At 41.8% G+C, this 26,044-nt stretch overlaps 1 pseudogene; it reads right to left on the reverse strand.

Annotated features, from left to right (window-relative positions):
- Nucleotides 1-237: 237 nt before the first annotated feature.
- LOC134864219 (hemicentin-2-like) lies at nt 238-25,978 on the reverse strand (annotated as a pseudogene).
- Nucleotides 25,979-26,044: the final 66 nt, after the last annotated feature.

Raw genomic sequence — 26,044 nt, forward strand, 5'->3', positions numbered from 1 at the left:
AGAAAGTTTCTTAATTCGTTGCAATAACACTCTGCAAGTTATTATTCTCAAGAAAATAAAGTAAGTTATTTGTCCCTTATTTTGAGATACTAAGTCATTCATTTCACATACAGTAATTTTTTTGGGAAAGGCTCTCGTTGAAATATTAAGTCATTAAATATAATGACTTACTATTTCAACGAGAGCCTTACAAAATCATTATTTTGAGATAGTTATTCTCAGATACTACGTCATTATTTGGAAAAGTTTTTGTTATTCTGAGATATAAAGACATTCTTTTGAGGAACTAAATCATTATAGCCTACTGTGATATTCAGTCACATTTTAGATGCAACATTTGTTTCAGTGACTGAGATATTAAATGACATTACTGAAAATGTTAACTTTGGTCTAGGTTACAGCACAGTAACTTAGTACAGTTTCTTGTTATTTTGAGATACTCAATATTTTAAAGATATTTTTAGAAAAGTTTGTTATTATTTCTAACACCATCCGCTAAAATCACAAGGCTGTTTTTGTTTTATTTTGAATTAAAAACATGTCTTTATTGTTATCATAATGACAGATATGGGCTTCAAAAGTGACTGGTATCATTAATAATTTACTACCACAATACCTTAGCAATAAATGGGGTCAGCCAACTCGAGAACCAATGATACATTCGCACATAACGCCCCTCGTCACTCATGCAACCAACCAAACATAGTCTCCCAAATCTGGTGCTCGATTTACACTGTCGGATCCCCCTACCTCTGCCTCGCTAATGCTGCTGCTGCTACTGCTGTTTCCATGCTGCTAATGCGTTCACCTCGCTGCTGCTGCTGCTGCGTTCACGTTGGCGATGCTCGCCTGCCCCACCACCACCCCAGCTCCTCCCAGCTTTCATCTGTAGGCTCTGGGGATAGTTATCTAATCATCACTCAATGTTCTATGTTAATATGTGGAGTGATGAGGCCCGAGCCTAAACGCCAAACTCAAACTATATACTGCTTCTAATAAACATATTAATGAAACACGTGAGTTGTCTCACTGAAATAATTATCATACTGAAAATAAACATGACAGGAAATCATCATGAGCCAATGCTTATTCTAGCTCCACTCTGTTTAGAACAGTTTGAACCCTCAGGGTCCTTAAACTGGTTCATCCTCCAACGTCTTCTTCTCCTTCTCAATTTGAGGCCATTCATCTACTGAGGCTTCAGATGCCTGAGGAGAAAACAGATGTGCAGATCATTGTGACTTATTGCTTGTTTAAGAAACCAGCTGATTGTTTTGCTGGGGTAGGTATGTTGTTAGTCAAGTGGTCGAGAGAACACCAGACTGATGCACCTCCTCTTGGCTCTGTTTTCAGGCTGTTTAACTAAGGAAATTCTTGCAGAAAAAGTTGTAATACAGCCTTGGCAAGAAACTGCTGGCACAGCAACCCAAAACAGGGATGATGGACAGTATCTATATACTATCGTTTCAGATATGTAGAGAACATGTTGCTAATAGTTTAGTACTTCTACTGACTCACAACAGCTGCAATTTCTTTTCGTGCTATTTCCAGAAAACTACACACCCTGGAGTACCACTTGAATAACAATAAGCTCAATGGTTATTATGATATCTGTAAAAATGTTTTTTTCTCACCTGATCAAATTCACCATCACTAGCCATTTTCAATACATCAGTATCCTCATTGTACTCTGACAAGTCCTGTAAGCATTGTAACACTCTGTGTCATTATTTATCCGAATGGAAATATAATGTGCCATTATTAAATAGCCTAATGTGAGAGTGAATGAATGGGTGTATTTAGTGACTATAATGACACAGAAATACTGACTCACCAGATTGTTGTCATATGCATCCACCATTCCCTTCATCTCAAAGCTCACCCTAAGAGGAGAAAAGTTGAGTTGTCATATATACCAGTTAATAAGTCAGTTCAAGTTGCAGTGCAAGGATTTAGGAATGAGGATTGGCAGTGTTGCTTCTGGGCTTCTGGGAATATTGAGTTTTCAACAACCTGAGGACTAGTGTACATTCCAATGTTACACCCAAATCAAAAATGATGATTTGTTGAGGACATGATACAAAAAACATGATAAGAGCACTGGCCACTTGGCCATGTAGCAAGATAGTGAGAATGCAATACTCAAAGCACTTAATTTTTGTAAAAGTTTCTCTCTCCACATTTATGTTTAATACATACATTATGCTCATAATGGGCAGACAGTCGTGCTTTACATTTCATGTATAAGCCAACAAAAAAGACTGAGTACTTACTATGTAAGTATGTTTTATTGATTTTAACTTTTAATGAGACTTGTTTTCTATTGTTACCTCTTCATGATACTGTGACTGTAAGCTTCCATTTGAACAGTATATAGTATATACCATATCCAGTTAAACCTTTGCCACATGTCTTTACCTTCTCTCCCCATGTTTCCTGTCAGGAACAAGTTTTCAGGCAATTGACTTTATGCAAAAAAGGGTCTGCTTTTTGTTATTGTACCCCAAAATGTATTCCAAACCCACTGTTGAAGCTGTGAGTCTTAACTGAACAAGAAGCCTTATTGGAGCTATTACAAAACCAGTTATTGTTCCCGTTGAAAGTTGTGTACCATGTTAACACACAGGATATCATTACAAATCCATCATTTCACATGTGAGCAAAAACCAACAAAACCATAGATGACCAAGATTTAACATTATTTTTTTCTTTTAACAATTTTTATTTGAATTTTCAAGTTACATTGCACTGTGTTAGCAGCACACATTGGTCAGAAATGTACACAAACATAAAATGGCTGCAATGTCCAGCTGAATTCCAATTTCCCTTGCCCATCCCTCCCAATCCCACCCAATCAACCCTCCCCAGCAATCCCAGCTGTTCCCTCGAGTTCAGATTTAATAAGAATAATTGTTCAATATATTTGTCACACCAAGTATAGGAAAAGTGCCATTACATATGATATAATTCAATGTACAAGGATAACAAAATATATCAGTCTATAAAGAAGTAAAGGAAATCAAATAAAAACAATGGAAAAATAAAAAGTAAATAAAGAGTAATTGAAAGAAAGAAAGGGGGGGGGGGCCCTACTCGTCCTGGTTTAGTGGTACTTGAAGACTGTCATAATAATCTAAGAAGGGGGTCCAAATCTGTATAAACTTCTGCAAAGAGCCTTTCAGTGTGTATCTGATTTTCTCAAGTTTAAGGAAGTGCATAGTGTCTCTAATCCATCTTGTAAAGTTGGGAGGTGCTTGGTCCTTCCAGGAGAGAAGGATCAGTCGTCTAGCGATCAGGGTGGTAAAAGCTGTGACTGCCTGAGCTCTACCTTTAAGGGAGCCGGCTACAGGAGTGAAACCAAATAAGGCACATATAGGGTTGGGAGTGATGTCCTTTTGAAACATCTTGGAGTAAGCACTGAAAATGTTGCCTCAAAATGTGCTGAGGTTGGGGCATGACCAGAACATGTGCATGTGATCTGCTGGTTGATTGCCACAGCGAGGACATGAAGGGTCTATATTAGGGAACAGTTTCGCCAGCCTTGCTTTGGTATAATGGACTCTCAGAACAATTTTAAGTTGTATTAACCTGTGCCTAGCACACGGGGAAGAGGTATGTATTAAGTCCAGCATTTTTTGCCATTGTTCATCTGCTATTTCCTCACCTAAGTCGTTCTCCCAAAGGTTCCGACATCCTGCAGAGATAAAGGAGTGATATTGCTTATAGTACTATAGAGAATAGAAACTAGCCCTTTGTTGCATGGAGATAATGAGAGAATATGATCGACGGCATTGTTCATAGGACGGTCAGGAAAAGAGGAAGTCCTTTTTTTAACAAAATTCCTAACCTGGAGATATCTGAAGAAGTTAGATTTTGGTAGATTAAATAATTGAGAAAGTTGTGTAAAGTATCCAAATTTCCCATCAACGTACAGAGCACCAATGGATTTAATGCCCTTCGAGTCCCAGATCCTAAAAGTAGAGTCAGAGAGGGAGGGAGGGAAGTTGTAGTTATTCTTGAGGGGAGAGTGTATCGATGTTGTCTGCAAACTGAAATGCCTTTTGAAATGTGACCAAATTCTGATGGAGTCATATACCACTGGATTAGAATTGAATTGGCATAAAGGAGGAGGTGACGGAGCACATAGTACAGAACGCAGATTAAATGGAGTACAGGACTGTTCCAATTGTACCCAGGTCTCACCCCTGTCAGGTTCAGCTCCCCTCATCCATTGTAACAGTGCTTTTATGTTGCATGCCCAATAGTAGTGAATAAAATTAGGTAGGGCCAGGCCGGCCAGTTTTTTAGGTCTCTGAAGTGCATTTCTCCTAATTCTTGGAGGTTTGCCATTCCAAATAAAGGATGATATGCTCCTCTCCAAGGAGTGAAAAAAAGACTTTTTTATCAAGATAGGGATGCTCTGGAAAAGGTAGAGAAATGTTGGTAACACAGACATTTTAATTAGATGAACACGACCGATTATGGACAGTGGAAGGTTCATCCATCTAGACATGTCTTTTTTGCATTTTTCGAATAAAGTGCCAACATTTTTGGTAAAGAGAGATGAAACTCAACTCCAAGATATTTAAAGCCCTTTTTGACAATTCTGAATGGGAAGTTTGCTGCAGGGATTAAAGAGGCAGATTGATTGAGGGGAAACATCTCGCTTTTTTCATAATTAGTTTTGTAGCCTGAGATTTTCCCAAATTGATGTAGGATATTGAGAATAGGGGGGACAGATGTGAGTGGGTCTGTAACATATAAAAGAATGTCATCGGCATATAAGGATATTTTGTGTGTAATGCCTCCGCATGTCACACCAAGGAAGTCATCGGATTGTCTTAGCACTATGGCTAGAGGTTCCACGGCAATGGCGAACAGAAGGGGAGATAAAGTGCAGCCTTGGCGTGTGCCTCTGCCAAGAGGGAAGTTTCCAGAATGTTGTCCGTTAGTAATTACAGTGGCTAGCGGTTGAGAGTAGAGGAGTTTAATCCATGAGATAAAAGAGTCTTCGAAACCAAATTTTTTAAGTGTAAAAAAAAGATATTGCCATTCAACTCTATCGAATGCTTTTTCAGCGCCAAGAGATATCACCATTTCGGGAGAGCAGGATGAAGTTGAGTAAACAATATTAAAAAGCCTGCGGAGATTGGAGCTGGAGTGTCTGTTTGAGATAAAGCCAGTTTGGTCTGAAGAGATTAACTGCCGAGTGATCTTCTCCAGCCGTGATGCTAGGACCTTAGATAGAATTTTGTAATCTACATTAAGTAGGGAGATTGGACGATATGAGGCGCATTGAAGTGGGTCTTTGCCCCCTTTTGGTATGAGAGTTATTGCAGCTTGTCGTAAAGTAGGTGGAAGAAGGCCAGATGAGAGGGATTCATTAAACATGTCTTTAAGCAAGGGGCATAGTTGATGCGCACATTTTTTATAGAATTCTGAAATATAACCGTCCCGGTCCAGGTGTTTTATTACATTTTAAAGATTTGATCGCTTCCAGAATTTCTTCTTTGGAGATCTGACCTCCCAATAAAGAGTTTTGTTCGGCTGGAACAGAAGGGAAAGGAAGTTTGTCAAAGAAATGGTTGAGTTGTGAAGAATTATCCCACTCGAGCTGTATAAGCCGCTATAATACTCTTTGAAAGTGTTGTTGATTTCCTTGTGGTCTGTGGCTATTTCTCCTGTTTTATTATGAATCTTAGGAATAAGACGAGAGGACTGGGCTTGACGAGCCTGCCGGGCCAGTAGCCTGCCAGCCTTATCACCGAGTCATAAACAGCGAATTGAGATTTTGTAAGTAGATGTGTGGCTCTGTCTGTGGAAAGTAAGTTGTATTCTGTCTGTAGGCGTAGCCGTTCTTTAAAAAGTTCAGGACAAGGCGATAATGAGTAGCGATTATCAATCTCCGAAATAGAACGTGAGATCTCACTGATTTTGGACTCTCTTGCTTTTTTTGCCCTGGAGGAAAATTCTATTATTTGCCCACGAAGGTAGGCCTTAAGGGTCTCCCATAAGGTTGAGTGAGAGATTTCTGGGGAGGCATTAGTTTCAAGAAAACATACAATCTGAGAAATAATATGAGTTACGAATTGTGTGTCAGCTAAGAGGAGGGAGTTAAGTCTCCAGTTGCGAGAGGGTCTAAAGGAGTTCTGTAATGTTATTTGAAATGAAACGGCTCCATGGTCTGATATTGTAATACTGTGATATGAGCAGGAGCTAACATTTCCCAGTAATCTCTTATCTAAAATAAAGTAGTCGATACGGGTGTATGTGTGATGAACATTGGAGAAAAAGGAAAAAACTTTCTTGTTGTTGCATTTAAATCTCCAGATATCAGAAACACCATTTTCAACAATAAAATTGTTGATAACTTTGAACCCTGCTGGATGATCTATCCAATGCAGTGTTAACCACACAGTTAAAGTCTCCCCCTATTATCAAATTGTAGTTGTTGTCGTCGGGTATGATTGAGAATAGCTTGTTAAAGAAATTATAATCATCACAGTTTGGAGCATAAACATTCACCATAATGACAAGGCTGGCAAATAACCGACCCGAGACAATGACAAATCTCCCATTTGTGTCAGCGATCACCTCCTTAGCTTGAAATGGAATGTCCTTATGTATGAGGATAGCTGTCCCTCTTGCTTTGGCATTAAACCGCGAATGATAAACCTGGCCAACCCATCCCCTCTTGAGATACTTAGCGTGATCGTTTTTGAGATGCGTTTCCTGTAGAAAGACTATGTGTGAATGTAGCTTTCGGAGATAGGAGTCTATTTTCTGTCTTTCACCCAGTTATTCATACCTTTAGTATTTAAAGATATAAAGTGGATGGGCTGAGTTAGATTGCAGTTAGATGCAGTTGTCATGTTCTAAGAGATTAGAGAGGTAAATACAAGCAGTAGGGGTGAAGGGGGGAGTGGAGTAGGGCAAAGAAAAAAAAGAGAAGAAAAAGGAAACTGAACAGATGGCATAAAACACACAAAAAAAAAAAAAAAAACCTGGTGAAGGACAGCATCCCAGAGGGGACGTGGAACTCGAACTGTGCTCTTAACTGCCAGTTCACAACACTCAACTTACACAGAACTCTGTTATCAGCAGTAATATTTGCAAAAACAGTAGCAGTGGTCGCCAACCCATCGATCGCGAAATAGTAGAAAAATAATTACACAAATACATTATGGCTGATTAATGTTCAGTTTTGCAAGCGCCTTTTTTTCTCTCAATCTTATCCGATCCAGTCGTTGTATTTTTTCAGCGCAACAGGCGGCATTAAATTGACGAATAAGATCAAAGAAGGATACTGGCACATTAACTGTCGCAAAATGACAATATACGGCACTAGCTGGTGATAGCTAGTAGACTGCAATGTTGTCAGCTGACATGGCGGAGGCTCCGAGAAAGAAGTCGAAAACGTATAATTTCCATGAGGAATGGGAAGAGGAGTTTATTTTCACCATGGTGAAAGACAAGTGTGTTTGTATGCTGTGCCACCAAACTCTGGCGCTGTCTAACAGAGGAAATCTGGAGCGGCACCACAACACTAACCACGACCAATTCAAAGACAGTTTCCCCGCCAAGAGCGCAATCCGCGCTAGGAGAGTTGCTGAGCTGAAAGCTGGGTTGAAGGCTCAGCAGTCGCTTTTCACAAAACCTGCTGCTCAAAATAAGGCTGCGACTGAAGCTTCATTTCGTATTAGTCACCTTTTGGCTAAACACAAGGAGCCTTTTACAGATGGCGATTTATTCAAGGAGGCAATGGCCATCACTGCAGTGACGGTTTTCAACAGGCTTCAAAAACAAAGACGACATCAAAACCGCGCTCCGCAGTGTCCAGCTTGGCCCCAATACAGTGGTGAGGAGGGTCGAGGAAATGTCAGGGGACGTGGATCGACAAGTGTTAAAAGATTTGTCACACTGTGAATATTTTTCACTACAGTTTGATGAATCCCTGGATGTAATGGACACAGCTCAGCTTGTTGTATTTGTCAGGATGGCGTTCCCGGACTCTACAACAAAAGAGATCTCCTCACTCTTTTGCACCCTTGTGTGGTGTTCGGGTCTGTGGGACCCGTTTTCATTTTTATTAAAGAAAATTATACAATTAATGAATTTTTCAAACTCAGACTCACTGGCTTTGGCTCACTTTCTGTGAAGAACATATATCAGAATACATTTTTAATGACCACACACCGTACACCCCCCCTACAGATTTCTACATATAAGATGTCTGGGTCCACTGGACCCAGGGCTAATAGAAGTGTGGAAATTGATGTTCTGTGTACCTGTGTGTGTGTGAGTGAGAGAGAGTGACAGAGAGAGAAAGAGTGACTGTAAATGTTAGGGTTCCCACACAAGGTTGCAATATTGTTGCAAAATTCAAGCATCAACACTGTCTACTCTTGTTTTCCCGCACATTTGACCCTCTTTCTTGCGGGAATCTTTATTTTCTCACACTCTATCTGCTACAAATTGGAGGCGGGACACTATAAATATAGCTTTGCCAGTGTGGTTTCTTATCCCAACCGATCAAGATGGCCAAAAGGATCTCTGCGCAGAGGGCCCTGGAAATGATTTTGGAAGAGAGAGAAGTTTTTGATGATGATGTAGAGGCAGAGGATTCAGAAGAAGAGGTTTCAGAATTTGAGGATCACATTTCTGAAAATTCAGAGTCTGACAGTGACTCTGAAGAAGATGATGAGATTGAGCATCAGCCAGTTCCAAAACGAAGACGAGCCACAGGACCAGGCCGTCAGCAGTCAGCCCCAGGACCAAGCTGTCAGCAGCCAGCGCCAGGACCAAGCCTTCAGCAGCCAGCCCCAGGACCAGAACAAGACAGTCAGCATGGAGCAAGTGAGGAAATATGGATGTCAAAAAATTCTGAAATTGAATGCTCTTCTCGCCCAAGAAAAGAGCCACCCCGCAAGGCTGCCAATGTGATAAGGATGCAACCAGGGCCAACACGGATGGCAGTTACTCACACACAGGACATCAAGTCTTCTTTTGAGCTTTTCACAGATTCCATCCAGAAAATTATTCTTGACTGCACTAATTTAGAAGGAAGACGTGTTTTTGGAGAGAGGTGGAAAGAAATGGACCAAACCCATTTACATGCCTACTTCGGGGTTCTTATCCTTGCTGGAGTTTTCAGGTCCAAAGGGGAATCTGCAGAATCCCTGTGGGATGCAGAAACTGGCAGAGAACTTTTCCGTGCAACAATATCTCTTGAAAACTTTCACATAATTTCCAGGATTATCTGCTTTGACAACCGAGATGACAGACCAGCTCGACGGCAGAGAAACAAACTAGCTGCCATCAGGACAGTGTGGGACAAGTGGGTGAGCCGCCTCCCCCTGCTGTACAACCCTGGGCCAAATGTCACCATTGATGAACAGCTGATGCCATTTAGGGGCCGCTGCCCCTTTCGGCAGTATACATATACCATACTAAACCTGCAAAGTATGGTATAAAGATCTGGGCTGCCTGTGATGCCACTTCCTCATATGCTTGGAACTTACAAGTCTACACAGGGAAAGCTGATGGAGGAGCTCCCGAGAAAAAGCAAGGAATGAGAGTTGTCCTGGACATGTCTCAGGGACTCAGTGGACACAACATCACATGCGACAATTTTTTTACCTCGCACAAGCTGGGACAGGAGCTCCTAAAGAGGAAGCTGACCATGGTGGGAACAATACGGAAAAACAAGTCAGAGCTCCCACCTCAACTGCTGACTTCAAAGAACAGGCCTGTCAAGTCTTCCAAGTTTGCATATATACTGTTTATACTGCTTGTAATTGGGATTAAGTAAACATCTGTTGAGTATTTTAACATAAAAGTGCTTGATTGTGAGGCATTAAAAACCACCAAATGCTACGTGTCCACCAGACCCACAAACGCTGGCTGAGTAACAACAATATGAACACCACACAAGGGTTAAAGGAGAGAACGAGAGGTGAGGATATTTACAACGCGTTTAAAAAATATGTCCGCGATAATGACATCCCGATTCACAAACTGGTGGCAATTACCACTGATGGAGCCCCATCGATGCGCAGTTTGCGCGCTGGATTTATTGCGCTGTGCCGTAATGACCATGATTTTCCTGACTTCGTGAATTACCACTGTGTCATTCACCAGCAGGCCTTGGTGGGGAAGGTCGTGAACCTTTCTCAAGTTATGACTCTGGTGGTCAAACTGATCAACTCGATCAGAGCAAAAGCGCTTCAACACCGCTTATTCAAGGCGTTATTGGATGAGCTCGATGCCGCGTACGGAGACTGCTCCTCCACGCTGATGTCCGGTGGTTGAGTCGCGGCAAAGTGCTGCAGCGATTTGTTGATTTGCTGCCCGAGATAAAGACTTTTCTGGAGACAAGGAACGAGGAGCATGAGGAGCTGTCAGATGATCAGTGGCTGCTGGATCTGGGGTTTCTGACAGACCTGACGGCAAAACTGAATGCACTGAACAACGAGCTCCAGGGAAAAGGCCGACACCTGCCCCACATGATAAGCGCAGTGAATGCGTTCAAGGCCAAGCTCGGTGTTTGGAACACACAGCTGAAAAACGGGAGGCTGACACACTTTCCCAACCTGGAGAAAATGTCACAGGCCATCGGTGACAAGGACGCTTTTCACCCTGAGCAGTACTGTGTTCACCTGGACAAAGTGGCAGCAGAGTTCAGTCGGCGTTTTAGTGAATTATGGAAGATGTTGCTGCATTCGTCTTAAACCCATTCCTGACCATTGATGTGGAACAGGTAGCAGCCAAATTTCAGCAGGTATTTGCTCTGCCTAGTGGGGTTGACATGGAGATGGTTGATTTGCAAAATGACATTGAGCTGAAAGTAAGATCACGGGACAGCACCTTTTGGGGAGTTGTCAGCAGGGAGAAGTTTCCACTCATCACCTCATGTGCACTAAGAGTGAGTGCCCACTTTGGATCCACTTACCTCTGTGCAATGGCATTTTCACAGATGAAAATAATTAAATCAAAGTACAGGAGCCGCCTCACTGACAAACACCTCACAGACTGTCTCAGACTAGCTGTCAGTAGCTATGAGCCAAACTACAAAGCACTCACAGACAGTATTCAGTCACAGCCATCTCACTAACCTGGGTGAGTAACATGCCAGTTTTGACATCTGATGGCAATGTGAAAAGTGATGATGCATAAGATGGTACATAACTGCACTGAGCTTAACTGCACAAGAGTCCTTCCCCCCCAGCATCTGCTGAACAAGACTCTTACCTTTCAGGAAAAATGGTTTAGGGACTTTCCTTGGGTTCATTATGTGCCAAATGCTGGGGGGGTGTTTTGTTTCTATTGTAAAGAAGCATTCAAAAGGCAAGTAAGCCCCCTTGCTAAAAATGCTGATCTAGCCTTTGTGGTTTCTGGTTTTAAAAACTGGAAAAAAGCCATTGAGAAATTTCGAGCACATGAAAACAGTCACGCACACAAAGTTGCTATCACAACACACACACACCTTCACAGAAGCATTGAAACGCAATTATCATCAGTTAAGATGCAGCAGCAAAGAGAGGCCAGATCATGCTTGCTGAAAATAATACAATCAGTTCGTTTCCTTGCTCGTCAGGGTCTAGCATTACGTGGACATGAGAGTGATGGGGGAAACTTTGTTCAGCTACTAAAGCTTAGAGCAGAGATGTTCTAAAGCGTTGGCTCAGTAAGCCCTGTAACCATTACACAAGTCCAGAAGTGCAGAATGAGATGCTAAATATTATGGGCAACTCTGTTGTGCGAAAAATATCAAAGGAAATACATGAGGTGTCCACACTCATGTACTCCATCATAATTGATGGAGTACAAGATTTGTCTGGGAATGAACAAGAGGCTATATGCCTACGCTATGTAGATAGTGATTTGCTACCTCATGAGGACTTTGTAGGCCTCTATCAAGTCTCCTCAACAACAGGGAAAGAGTTGGCTCGGATGGCAACTGATGTCCTCCTTCGATTGAACCTGCCCTTATCCTGCCTTCGCGGGCAGAGCTATGATGGGGCAGCCAATATGGCAGGTGGAGCTAAAGGCGTTCAGGCAGTCATAAAGGAAACACAGCCTCTTGCTCTCTACGTTCATTGTGGTCCTCATTGCATTAATCTGGTGACTCAGACAGCCTGTAGCACAAGCACTATTGTGTCTGATGCGCTGGATTTAGTCCACACACTTGGCAACCTGTACCATCTATCTGGGAAATATCAAACAATATTTAAGGAGGTTGCCCAGTCGGAAGAAGGGAGTTTCAGAACTCTGAGGCCCCTCTGCCCCACACGATGGCTCATGAGGGTGGTAGCTATCCAGGCAGTTGTAGATCAATATGAAAAGATTTTGTTCAGTCTTGAGGAAATGGCATCTGGTTCCTCTGACACTTGCATAACTACAAGGGGGCTTCTGGAGAGGTTTCAGAAGGGGCACATTTTGCTCAGCCTGATTATGGCCCTTGAAGTTCTAAAAGAACTGGAATGTCTCAACCGCCCCCTTCACAGCAAGAAAGTGAGTGTCTCAGGGATGCTGGCTGCGGTTGATTGTGTGAAAAACACAATTCAAGTAAAGAGATCTGATGAAACATTTCATCGTATATATACCCAAGCCTGTGATATGATCCAGGAGTTGGACATTGAGGCTATCCAGACTCCTCATATCCGGAGACCCCCAAAGCGCTTCACAGGAAATGCACCTGCATTTAGACCTACTTCCCCTGAGGAGTTCTACAGAATAGAATTCTTTAAAATGTTGGATGTAGTTGAGGTCCAGTTGACAAAGCGCTTTGACCAGAGCAGCTTCCAAACACTCAACATACTGGAAAGGGTGTTAATAACTGGAAAGGTGGAGGATGTGGATGTGGTCAGTTCTTACCCAGAACTAGACCAGCATTCTTTGGAGGTACAGCTGGCAATGTTCAAACTTCAGTATCCCTGCAGCACGGTCAGTGAAGTGGTGGATACCCTGAGAGCTATGCTGCCAGAGGTTCGAGGTTTGTTCACTCAAGTAGAAGTGTTGGTCAGGCTTCTTCTTGTTGTGCCATGCTCCTCAGCAGAAGCTGAGAGAAGTTTTAGTGCCTTGAGAAGGCTTAAGACGTGGCTGCGCTCTTCAATGTCTCAAAAGCGCTTGAACAATGTGGCTGTTTGCCACATCCACCAGGAGCATCTTGACAAACTTGACTTAGGGGAGATTTGCCAGTCATTTGTGTCTGCAAATGACAAAAGAGGTCACACTTTTGGAGCCTTTGTATGATCTCTTACTTTTGTTCTAACTGTAAAAATCCTGCTGTAGGCATGATACAGATAATAGGGGAGAAATATGATTATAGGAGAAGATATAGAACATTTAATGAAAGGACAAAAAAAAGGGAAATCAACAATTTTGGGGAAAGGATGGAGATAGTAAAAGCAAGTCTTTAACAGGTTGTAAGGTTGTATTGAGTTATAGTTTTATGTTCTGCAGGGCACTGAAGAGGGCTTAGTTTGATTGTAATAGGCTCTGAGTAGCCTAGGTACGCATTTTATGTTTCCTCATAACTTTTTTTTCAAGAGATTTTTTGTTGCATGACATTAAAATAGGGCTATATGTTGCCTCAAATTTACCTCATTCTTTTCTATTTCACTCTTTGATTTTTTAAATCCTCATATTTTGCTCTCATTAAAAGAAAATAAAGTGCCAAAAAAGTTGTCAGTGTCAGTCCTCTGTGTATTACACCAAAACATAATAGTAGTCAGTAATTGCAGACCATGCCGGCTCCAAGGAAAAACAATGAAAGAGGGAGATCATTTTGAATGTAAAATGCACCAGAATGCGGGAAATTGAATCTACTTCTTTCAAAATGTTATGGGGGAGGACCCCCAGACCCCCCGCAAAAATGTGTCCCCCCCACATTCAAAAAACTGCTGACGCCCTTGGTGGTGTGTGGAGTGTGGTGTGAGTATGCGTGTGTGCGTGCGGGTACGCGTGTGTGTGTGAATGAGCGCATATCTGACCGGGCATCTTTGTGTATCTTAATTGTCATTAAAGAGGAGCAGCGTTGTGTGGACCAACTATAAAAGTTCAACAAAAGTCTGTCTGTCCCGGGTTTAGCTCCACACAAAATCCATGCACATAAGTAAGAAAGACGGAGCCTGGTGAATTTAAATACCTTTCAACGCATCCACAACTCCATCTCTGTGATTTTCAGTCATTATACACGTTTATGAAATAGATGGAGAGGAAGATGTACCTGGGAGGCTGCCGCGAATGAAGGAGGAAACTTCTTCTGGCGTGATAAAAAATAATTTCTGACCGTTCTTGTCAGTGACCTGGAGCTTTGCAGGAAAAAACATCCTGTATGAGAACCCGGCGTTTCTCAACTGCTGTTTGACCGTGGAGTATGTGGCTCTTTTCTCGGAGACCTCCACGCTGTAGTCGGGGAAAATGTGTATTTGGGCTCCGTGAAAAGACAGAGGTCCGGTCTCCCTTGCTAGTTTCAGGATGCGCTCCTTGGTCTGGAAGTGGTGGATCCGGGCGATGAACGGGCGCGGGGTGTCATCCTGCCTCCTGCGGGCGGCAGCCACCCTGTGGGCCCTGTCGACAGCCGGGGGAGAAGGAAAGGCCTCTGAACCAAACATTTATTTCAGGAACACCTCCATAAAGGCGGTTGGCTGTGAGCCCTCAATTCTCTCAGGTAAGCCAATTATACGGATATTATTACGTCTCGATCTGTTTTCAAGGTCTTCCGCTTTAAGTTTGAGGCTCTCGTTTTCCTTGGACAGGGCTGTGCAGGTGGATTCGAGGGTAATTAGTCTGGCCTCCATGTCGTTGAGTGCCTCTTCCATTCGTTGAATCGTCTGGTCGTGACGGTCAATGATAGCGTGGTCAGCCGAAAGTTGAACGGATAATTTGGCTATGATGCAGTCCTCCATTGAGTGGAGAAGCTTCTCCATGTGAGCCAGCGTTAGCAGTGCGTGGCTAGCCGCATGCTCTTCGTTTTGGCTAGCTAGCGTGCAGTCGTCTGTTCCACTGTCGGAGGATTTTCCGTCAACGGGCTGACTTTGCTTCTTGGTCGTTTTCCCCATGTTCATTGTTCTCGCAGACAAGGCCGCACAAGTTAGCTGGTGCAAATAAGCAGGTATACTGCAGTTTTGGATAGGATTTCAACAGAGCTCTCCTGGCGTGCGACCTACTCCTCCATTAGACAGACCGGAAGTCAGATTTAACATTGTTTGTTGGTGTTTTGGACCTTTCCATGGAAGCTTCGGTGTTATGGCACCCAGCATGGAAACAGGGTGTTGTTTTTTATTCACATAGCATAGGCCCTTGTTTCTTTTCAGTTGCTGATGGTGGATGAACTGAAAACATGTTATTCTTTCCTTGGGAATAAGAAGCACAGTTCTCTCTTCACAAGAGGAAGTTACAGTATTGTGTGCAATAGGTTCTTCTTGGGCATGTCTGCTTTTTCTGATAGTGACTTAGAGAGAAAAAAAAAAAGGCAGGAAAGAGGGGGAATTCAACTCCAGCCACTGCAGTAACCACTTAGCCTTCATACATTTGGTGCAACACCTACCTGGTGAGCTACCAATGCATTGAGTTGTCATTCATTTTGAAAGTGTAAGATTTGAACGGAGAAAAAACTCACAGAGACTTCTCTCCGGACTGCCTTCTCCCTGAAACAAGAGCAAAAAAAAAAATGAACTCACAGAAGCAATTACAAAGCATCCACATCACCAGATAAAAACATGACTCTGAAACTCACTGATCATCACTCCAATCCAGCAACAAATGGAGACCAGAACAACCAGAGCTGTGAAACATCCAAAGACAACTGCCACCACCAAGAAGGAGAGACGATTCAGCACTGGAGGATCAGGAAGAAGAAGTAAACCTGCAGTTCTCAACCGGATACTTTAATCAATCTGTGTATCAACCAGAGGTGGGACCAAGTCACTGTTTGGCAAGTCCCAAGTAAGTCCCAAGTCTCAGCAGTCAAGTCCAAGTCAAGTCCCAAGTAAAGACAGAGAAGGGCAAGTCGAGTCCAAGTCCAAGTAACACCAAAGCCAAGTCGAGTCCAAGTCCAAGTCCCAAGCTTCTTCGAGTCCTGAACAAGTCATCATGTACTCTTCACTTAATAATGCCATTATCAGACAAACGATCACACAATTTCAACATATCAACCTAATCTTCAGTATTTTTTTATACATACAGATTAAACTATGCATATATTTTATATATCTGTATATACGCATGCGCCCAAAGACCTTCAAAGTATTGTGTGTGAATGGTGGGTTAGAAATGTATGAGCACGGAAGGCACCACTGTCATCCTAAAGTTGGTAAAGCGCCTTGACTAGTGAGGCATGGACTGTGTGGATGCATGTAACTGGCATTGATGCTTCAGTGGATGCCAGTTACAGTAGGTCAACATTTTGCTTAAATCACAAAGAAACCTAATATTTCAATAAAACAATGTTTAATCTGCATAACAATTAAGCAGCATGACTACACACAATGAAAGGTGCTGGGGGTAGGCGCTTGAGAGACAGACAGACAGAGAGAGAGACAGAGTACACCTCCCTAATCTTAGTTATTTGTGTACATACCTGCAAACTCAGAAGGGCTGAAAAAGGTGACAAACTAAACCGTTGTAGGGGGGTCTGGGGGGTCTGGGGGGTCTGGGGGCATCCCCCCCACACCCCCCCAGCCTTTGTACACGTTGCCTAGCAACGTCGCACATGCGCATTATATCCTGCTCCGCTCCGAGTTATAGTAGTAGGCTATTCATGGGAAACGCATGAACAGCACGTTAAGATCTCGGCCAAGTCGTAATTAAAAGCAGTTGTTCATTATTTAAGTTAAGCGGCGGTAACGCCAGTGTTAAACACGCAAATGCCGGTTGGTGTGCGTACGGTACTGAGTGTTTATCGGTCCACGGCCGTAATGAACGTGTCGCATTGGTCCATATGTAAAGCGCACGTTCTGTTGTTCCCATTGGCATAGAGCTATTGAACATTAATTTTAACAAAGGATACGGATAACATATCGCCCACGGCAGTTTTGTCATTGTATGTATAGCCTATATTTGTATTACGCTATCATCATTCAACATGTAGAATGAACGTGTTATCTAGGCTATAGAGTCGATTTACATAGATAATTCACAACCATGAACCTAATCTGGATCTTAAACCTGCCAATTGCAACTGAGAGAGACGCAGACCAGACGGACAGCTCTCGACTAGGCTTCCCTTCCGTGGCACAATTGCATCTTTTCCGTAGATGAAATCCGGGGAAATCGTGAATATTAATGAGGGGAAACCCGGGGATTATCCAATCACGCTGGTTAGGTCCCTGATCCAATCCAAAAAGGCCAAAATCCACCACATGATTGCATTGCTCGCACTTGCCTGCCGGCTCTCTCACTTTGCGGTCTTTGGGGCTTCGCAGGTTCGCATTGCAGGGAAGGATGTCCATGATCAGGAAATTTAGCTTTTGACTCGAGGCATGTCAAGTCATTACAAGTAAAAGAGGCAAAGTCCGAGTCAAGTCTCGAGTTAATAGTATTCAAGTCCAAGTCGAGTCGTAAGTCATGCCGAATTTGATCAAGTCAAGTCTGAAGTCATTAAAATCATGACTCGAGTCTGACTCGAGTCCAAGTCATGTGACTCGAGTCCACATGTCTGGTATCAACCGTACCTTCTTTATCCATATATAGACTGTTGCTGCTAATGGCGGTGGCGTTGTCAAAGCTGTCTGACACTTCACAGTGGTACGTTCCAGCACTGCTCCTCCCAACAGACAGCAGGATTATGGACTCTCCTGGATCCTGGTTGATCACGTAGAAGCTTCCTCGGCCATGCAGGAGGGTTTTGTTGAGGAACCACTGGTACCGTGGAAAAGATCCCTTCGCTGCCTTGCAGTAGAACCTCAGGAATATCACAGCATAGTTTTCTCCAATGTCATAGTTGTAATGCATCATCACCGGCCCCCCAACCGGGACTGTTTTAGAATAGAGGCGCCATGAACGAACATTAAAATAAAATACTTAGTACCACAGTTTTGTGTCAGCAGTTTCAAACAAATCACATACCAACTTCGAGGGGAATCTGTTGACTGTACTCTATCTGGTCTCCATTGTTTGCCCGGCACTGGAGCCATCCAATGTGCTGGTCCATGACCAATGGAAGCTCAAATTTGGCGTTTCTATGATCTACCGTCTTATTGGCTACCAATTCTGTGCTGTTGTATAGCGAAAAAGTGACAGGTGGAGTCCCTTTTGTTGCCTGACAGTCGACCACTGCAGAATAGTTGTTGGAACCTTTCTTTAACACGGTGAAAGAGATGTCAGGGATTGACACATGCTCTGAGGGAGGAAGACAGAGGAGAATGTTATCTTTAAAAGAGCAATATCATATCTATACAGTTTGAAGAGATAATTCAAAACAGCTAACCTTTGACTGTGATTACCACTTCAGAGCTGTTGGCGGAGAAGACCACTGTTTCGTTTAAGTGGTTGCTGGCAATACACATGTAGGAGCCGCTGTCTTTAGAAGAAGTTCTGAGGGTAACACAAGTATTGGAGGGATGGGAAATGAATCAGAGGATACAGGAAGTTGCTTAATCAAGGGATCACTATGTTGTATCTAACATTTTCATAATAACGGAACTCCCTGACAACTATACCCAGAATCACCATTACCATCACGTAGCAAAAACCTCACAACCATTAACCACTCTACTCAGAACTACTTTACATTCATCAAATGCAGTCACTACATAATACAGAATAGTAGTCGAAATTCAAAATAAACAAATTAAATACATACTACAACTGCGGACAATCTCAATTGGAATACACTGACCTGAAGATCAAGAGACGGTTATCAACAGCCTGGTGGAGACTAGATTGAGAGAAAAGCCGACCGTTCAGCAGCCACGTGTAGGAGACATGATTTCCAGCGCTGGGTTTACAGTAAAGCTCCAGTGGGTTCCCCTCAAAGAACTCCACTGGACCTGAAGGGACAATATCCACCTCTTTCACTGGTTCTGCAGGACAGACAGAGCAACAAAAACTTATTTCAAACCCTAAATACTTATCATATAAAAATAATTATTTCTTGTAAGAATTATAGTGTCTAAATGTAGCTAGTTGTACTGCTCTAAGAATGTCAGGGAAAAGTATCAATGGGTAACAGTAATAGTAATGATACTAGGGCTGTCAAATTAGTGCGTTCATTTTGATGAATTAATCATGTCATATACCCCTTGACCCGTTACGTCAACCGACATGGCACCGACACAGCCACAGTATCTTGTCAACATGATGGAAGCGGATGAGAAAACGTTACTTGTAAAGTAAATTGAACAGTGAATTGAAGCTGTAGATTTAAAAACGCCCAGACGGAACTGTTGATAGGAGCATCTTCTGTGTAATTCCTGTAGCAAACAAGTGGTTCTACCATCAGAGTACTTCAAGCCTGAAATATCACCTCAATGCAAAACACTTAGCAGTTAGCTCGGAGGTAGCTAGCACTGCTGATGCTGAAGTAAGTGACCATTCTTGTCAAGGCACTCTCGATCAGGCATTCAGGTGCAGAATGAATAAGTCTACCTGTGCAAGATTAACCAACTCAATTTCGAAATGGATTGCAATGGACTGCAGGCCAATTTTGTTGGTAGAGGACAGGGGGTTAACAGAGGCTTAAGCATCAAATGACAACTTTTAAGCCGCTGTCGAGGAGTACAATTGTGTCCAAAATTCAACATATTTACGTCCTAAGATAATTGTGGCATACAAGATATTAGAGAAATAGATATTGAAATTATAGTCATGTTGACCTATACATTTATAATGCCTACTCATTGATTCCCTCTTCTTCCAAAATCCATTTGAATATTTTTGAAACATTTCTCACAGCAAGTATTGCTATATGTGATTCATTTAAATTGATTAACACTTGCAGACATCATGCCCAGGCTAAAAAAAATGTCCATCACGCTTACATACATGCAATATATGATATCCTACTAGTAATAAAGACACTCACCGATCACCTTCAGGTACTGAGTGTAGCTGACAGTGGGCTCTATGTTAGAGTTGTTCTGAGCCTTGGCCACACACACCATGTAGCCCTCATGGTAAGGTTTAACTACCATGGGGAAGACTGCAATCTCCCCATTCAGGGAGGTGTATTCGCCCAACAACTTGTCAGTGTTATCATTCCTGGAACATGTTGGTATTTGTAAGGGATCATATCAATACTTAATGAATGTAAATGCCATGGTTAGATATATTATGAAACAAAACTCACTTAAATAACTGCATAAGGATGTTTACATTCTCTGGATAGATTTCCAGTTTACAACAAAAATTGACAATACTTTTCACCAAAGCCACTGAAGGGCCCATAAGCTGTGGACTCCCCAGGATTGTCTGACCTATCAAAACATAAGATACATTTAAGAAAATGCACTACCACTGTAAAGCCAAAATACAGAGTCACACATTTGCACTTGTAGTAACTGAGCATACAATAAAAACACAGCTGACTTACTGCTCTCCTTGCTACAGCAAAACAACCCTGTAGAGAGAGGGAAAACAAACCGTGTTTAGTTGTAGATTCCAAACTGTAATGAAGTGCAGTGTGTGGTGAGTAGCTTACCCAGTATGACCACAAAGAAGGAAGCAGACATTCTTGAAGAAAACTTATAACTTTGTACCTCAAAAATGATTATGCTATTCTATGTTATGCAAAGAGTTCTGACAGTTTGGAGTGTGAGTGAAAAAGTACACACAAACACACACTTAGAAACATGTGCACATAGCTGATAGTGCCACACTGCACCGCCCTGCAGTACCCTCCCTGGTACTTTCAAAAGTGGTGTTATATTATATTTTGTGAATATCAAAACAACATACGTCAGAAGCAATATGAAGAGTTAAAGGTATTATCAACCAAATTGTATTTCATTGGTTTAAATGAAAACAAAAAACAACCTTCACTTAAAATTATATTTTTATTTGCACACACATGGCAGTATACAATCATTTTGCTCTAAACATGATCTTTCACTCTTTTTTAATTAATGTTACACCATCTAGTCATAATTATCATCATACCTGCCGAACAACATATAGCCGCAGATAAAACATAAAACAAAATACAAAATTAGCATAAAATGATGACTGGTTTTACAAGGGTGATATGATCCTCCTGTGTCATAAAGTGGTCTCTACGGTCTAAAACAGAGAGAGAAGAGAGTTATACCTTGTACACATTGTGTCTTATATGTTAAAAACAAATCATCACTTTATTTCAGAATACAGAGATGGTCAATTCAGTTTTATTCTAAAAATCAATAAGTATTTCAATAATGGGGAAATCTAGAATAAATAAATTGATTTAGATTGATTGATTTAACAAATGAAAAGCCTACAAACAAATTCAATATTTAAGAAAAAAAGTTTTGAATAATCAATGTAATGTAACTCATATTAACCTGGTTTGAGTTTTATTTATTTTTAAAGATGCTTATTTTTTCTTGAACCATACTTTGTAGTTGGGAAGTAATAAAGTACATTTACTCAAACTGTACTTACTTAGGTATTTTAAATGTATGCTACTTTGTACTTCTACTCCACTACAATTCAGAGGTTTAACTCCACTACATGTATTTAATACCTTCAGTTACTTTACAGATTTTGATTAATGATGGTAAATATAATCAACCCTTAAATCAGACTTTAGTTCACCTGGAGTAAATCCAGCAGCTACCCTGCAGTATACAGAGCCATTAAAACTAGCTGCACCTTTACCAGCTCTGAGAACACTTTAATGATCAATAATTATAAAACATATCAGAGATATTATTCTGAAATGGACCAATCAAACAATCACTACTTTTACTGTTGCTACTTTAAGTTTATTTTTGATACTAAAACTTTTCGACTTTTACTTGAGTAACATGTTGATTGCAGGACTTTTACTTGTTACAGAGAATTCTTGCACACATCTAAACACTGCGTTAATTTTCCCTATAAAAACTATCAATTATATGTCAGGCATACTTAATAAATGATCTATTTAAAGTAAAGCCTTACTGGACAATATGTCATAATTAAATGATTCAAAATCAGTGTGTTTATGTGAAGTGTGTGTCAGAATGTACCTCATTCCGAACAACCAAGTCTCTGGACATAGGTCTGTCCTGTTCGCTGGATGTGGATGCAGAAAGTGGAAGTGTGTCAGAACTGGGAGAAGATGACACAAACATTGTTGAACAGGTTAATATTAGTACAGATCAATAAACCTTGTGATGTCCATTAAGATAAAACTTACCTTATTATAGCAACCTGGTCAGGATCTGTGAAGAAATGAGAGAGACACAAAACAATTAATATAAATTCTTAAAATTTCCATGTAACTCATTTTTATTTCTCCCTCACACACACACAAACACTCATACCTTGATTCTGGTCAAACATCTTGTAAAAGCAGCCCAGGCCGACTGCCAATGTCACAAAATGAAAGCAGCAGAACGCAACGGTGATGATCTCTATGGTGTTCATGAAAACCTCTATGGAAGAGAAGGGACAAGGCCACTGAAGTATAACGAACTGCAAGGCAGCATGTCAGACATTTAAATACACAATATGGGATTTTTACTTGATGGTGTTTCAGTGGAAGATGTTGCTTCACGCATGCAGTTGAGGATCCTGTCTGATCAAGAGTAAAAATAGTGACGTGGTACACTAAAGAGTGCAGAAATCCCACACAAAGAGGACATTTATACAAAGGCAATTTGGCACTCATAAAGTAAAGCAGTTTGATTACATCTCTTGCGCAAAGATTGACAAGACCATCTTGGTGTCTGTCACATTTTATCTCGCAAAGCTATTTCCAACAACTACAAGCCAGTACAATATTTGCTAACTCAAGTCACTCAAGTAAAGAGTCATTCCACTGCAAACCATTAGCCGGAGCTAGCAGCTGCTTAGCTTAGCTTAACATAAAGACTGAGGCAAACAGCTAGCCTGGCTAAACCAAAGGTCATACACTTCAGCTGCACCTCTAAAGCTAACCAGATAACATGTTATATTGTTCGTTTAACATTAACAAAGAATTTAAAACCAGACAAGCATGAGGATGTTATCAATCCAATCATCATAAATATAACCACACTTCCCAAAATGTTATACCATTTCTTGATTATTAATTTGGACACCAAGAATTTCTGCACAGCTAATCTACATTTTTTTTTGTTACCTGTGACTTGGACCTGCATGGCCTTACTGTCGACCCAGTCCCTCGAGTCATTGTAGCTGTCCCTGGCCCTGCAGCGGTAATACCCTGACTCCTCTGGTCCAAGCTTAGGCAGAACGAGGATTCGTCTATGGTCAGTTAGGGCATACTGAGGCGAGATGGGCTGAATATGGGAGTCCCTGTGAGTCTCAGGGGGGAGGACAAAGTCGTTCAAGAGCCAGGAGTATTCAGGGAAAGTTCCTCTGCTGACTCCACAGCTCAGCCTGGCAGCAGTCAGTTTGGAATCGGCTCTGTAGAGATATTCAACCTCCACTTTCACATCACCTCCGACTGGGACTGGACAAGCAAGGGGAGTGAAACGTCAGAAAGATTAACAAAGAGCAAAAAGGGCAACCACAGAGAGACACATTTCTTTTACATGTGGGTGTAGCTCACCCACTTCCATAGTCAGAGGCTCGCTCATCAGCTCCTGCACCTCAGTGTTCACCCGACATCGAGCAGTGCCCATGTTCAGCCCCGGCACCACAGTGACGGAGAACCACGCAGCGAGGGATTCAGTAGCTGTGACTGATCCAACTTCTTTGTCATCCAGTAGAAGAGAGATGTTGACTGGAGGACTCCCTCTTGTTGACCAGCAGGTCACGTTTCCACTGAGACTGGCTCCCGAATTTGAGATGGAGAAAGAGATCCTTGGTTTTGAAACGTATACTGGTGGAGAGGAGAAGATACAATACGTTAGGCTGCAGTGAAACAAAACCAAACAGCATATCAAGTCAGTATTCTTTTAGATTTGTTGAAGTATACCCTTGACTGTCACTTTGACCTCAAAGCTGCTGGAGAACCTCCTGGTGTTCTGCACCATGGACCAAGCCATGCAAGAGTACAACCCAGCATGCTCTGGAGTCACCTTCTCCATTACTAGCTTGTTCCCAGTGTGGTGAAAGTGAGGAGAAGTTGAAGAAGTGACTTCCTTTCTGTTGAAAAACCAGGTGTAGGAGAGGTGGGAGCCCTTTGTGGCACTGCAGTTCAGTACAATACAGGAGCCCTTGTAGGCGACTGGGGGATCCGGTTCAGAGGTCACTCTGGTGTTTGATGCAGGAGCTGAAGGTTTTGGAATGATTGATAGTTGAGGAGGAGAGGAAAAGTTCAAGATTTTAAATGATTTTTCCAATAAAATAACCATGAACGATATTGGAAAGTTTGGAAGTGTTTGCTGTAGAATATTTACACTGCTTTCCTTGCAGTCTGATGGAGAACTGAAGCCTTTATCTAAATCAGGTTACTGGACTGAGGAGGTAGAGCAGGCCTACACACGGAGGTTCGATCCCTGGCTCCTGTGGCCTACACGTTAAAGTGTACTTTGGCAACAAACTTAAACACAACGAGTGGTGCTGAGGAAGTGTCTGCATCTCTCCCAGATGAACTGAACACATTGTATGCACGCTTTGATATATATATATATATTATACACATCTGCCATACATATCTGTTTATAGTACACATATCTATATATTATACATATCTGCCATATACATCTGTGATACATAATATATGCATCTGTCCATACCTCCTCATTCAACAGTGTAAAGTATTTAAATACTCTCAATGTATTCCACATATGTATATATTTCACATCCTCAAATCTTTATTGTTGTTACTGTAAATATTCTTCTCTCTTTTTCACTATTTTATTTATCTTATTTGCACCATGTATGTTGAGTTGTTGGAGGAGCATGGGACATAAGATTTTCATTGCCAACATATGCGTTGTATCTGCTGTGCATATGACCAATAAAACCTTGAAACCTTGAAACAGGAACAGCTGGTCTATGACTGCCTTGATTGGGATGTGATGTGACTTTGATAATTCAATAATTTTGTCCACAACAGTAAAATTGTTTTAAATTCTTCATGGTAACTTCTGTCTCTTCCTCAAAATGTGGGGTTTGCTGACAGCCTTCTACAATATACTGGCTGTGGAAAAGTACTGCATACAACATAACTGCAAAACATCCAAACCATCTCCCTAAAGCTATAGCAGGATATATGATCTCTCTCTCTTACTCACTCACTACAGTCAGCTTGATGCTGTTGCTGACTGCTGTTTTTCCTCCAGTCGTCACCCTGCAGTGGTACGACCCCTCTAATGCTGCTGTAACCTTCAGGTAAAATGATTCAGGTTGTCCCTCTTGTTGACCAGTTGTGGTGGCCATCTGGACTCCATCATTCCCAATCAGCTCGTATGTGACTGGCAGAGAGGGGTCAGGTGTGATACAGCGGAAAGCCACCATGGAGCCGAGGTAGGCCATGACAGGACCAGTCAGGACTGGGCGAATAGAGCTCAACCCTCCTGGAGAAACATGATAAAGTTTGGTTGTGTGGTTGAAATGTATCCGTTACTTGTTTTAAAGAGATTTTGAGCAGATAAGGGCCACAGAATTTTTTTAATTACCTACAACTATAAAGAATAACATCAGAGACATCCTAAAGCAAACATATTCTCCAGCTGAGCTCCACATTTTGAGGACCATTATATAAACTTACCTATCCTGATGAAGAAACTGGCCATAGCTGAAATAAATTAAAAAATGCAGTAAGAATATTAATCCATTCAAATATTTATTAATGATACAATTTTACTGTAAATTTGATTGACTCACCCAAAATTGGCAGTAAATTATGAGTCTGTATACTCCTCATAAGTGCTCCGCATTTATCTTTATGTTCACTGTGTGTGTATCTGTGTTTGCTTGCGTATGTGTGCGGTGTGTATAAAACCTAGGGGTGTTTCACATGTGC

The sequence above is a fragment of the Eleginops maclovinus genome, chromosome 5 (genome assembly GCF_036324505.1).
Source record: "Eleginops maclovinus isolate JMC-PN-2008 ecotype Puerto Natales chromosome 5, JC_Emac_rtc_rv5, whole genome shotgun sequence".
NCBI classification, from domain to species: Eukaryota; Metazoa; Chordata; class Actinopteri; order Perciformes; family Eleginopidae; genus Eleginops; species Eleginops maclovinus.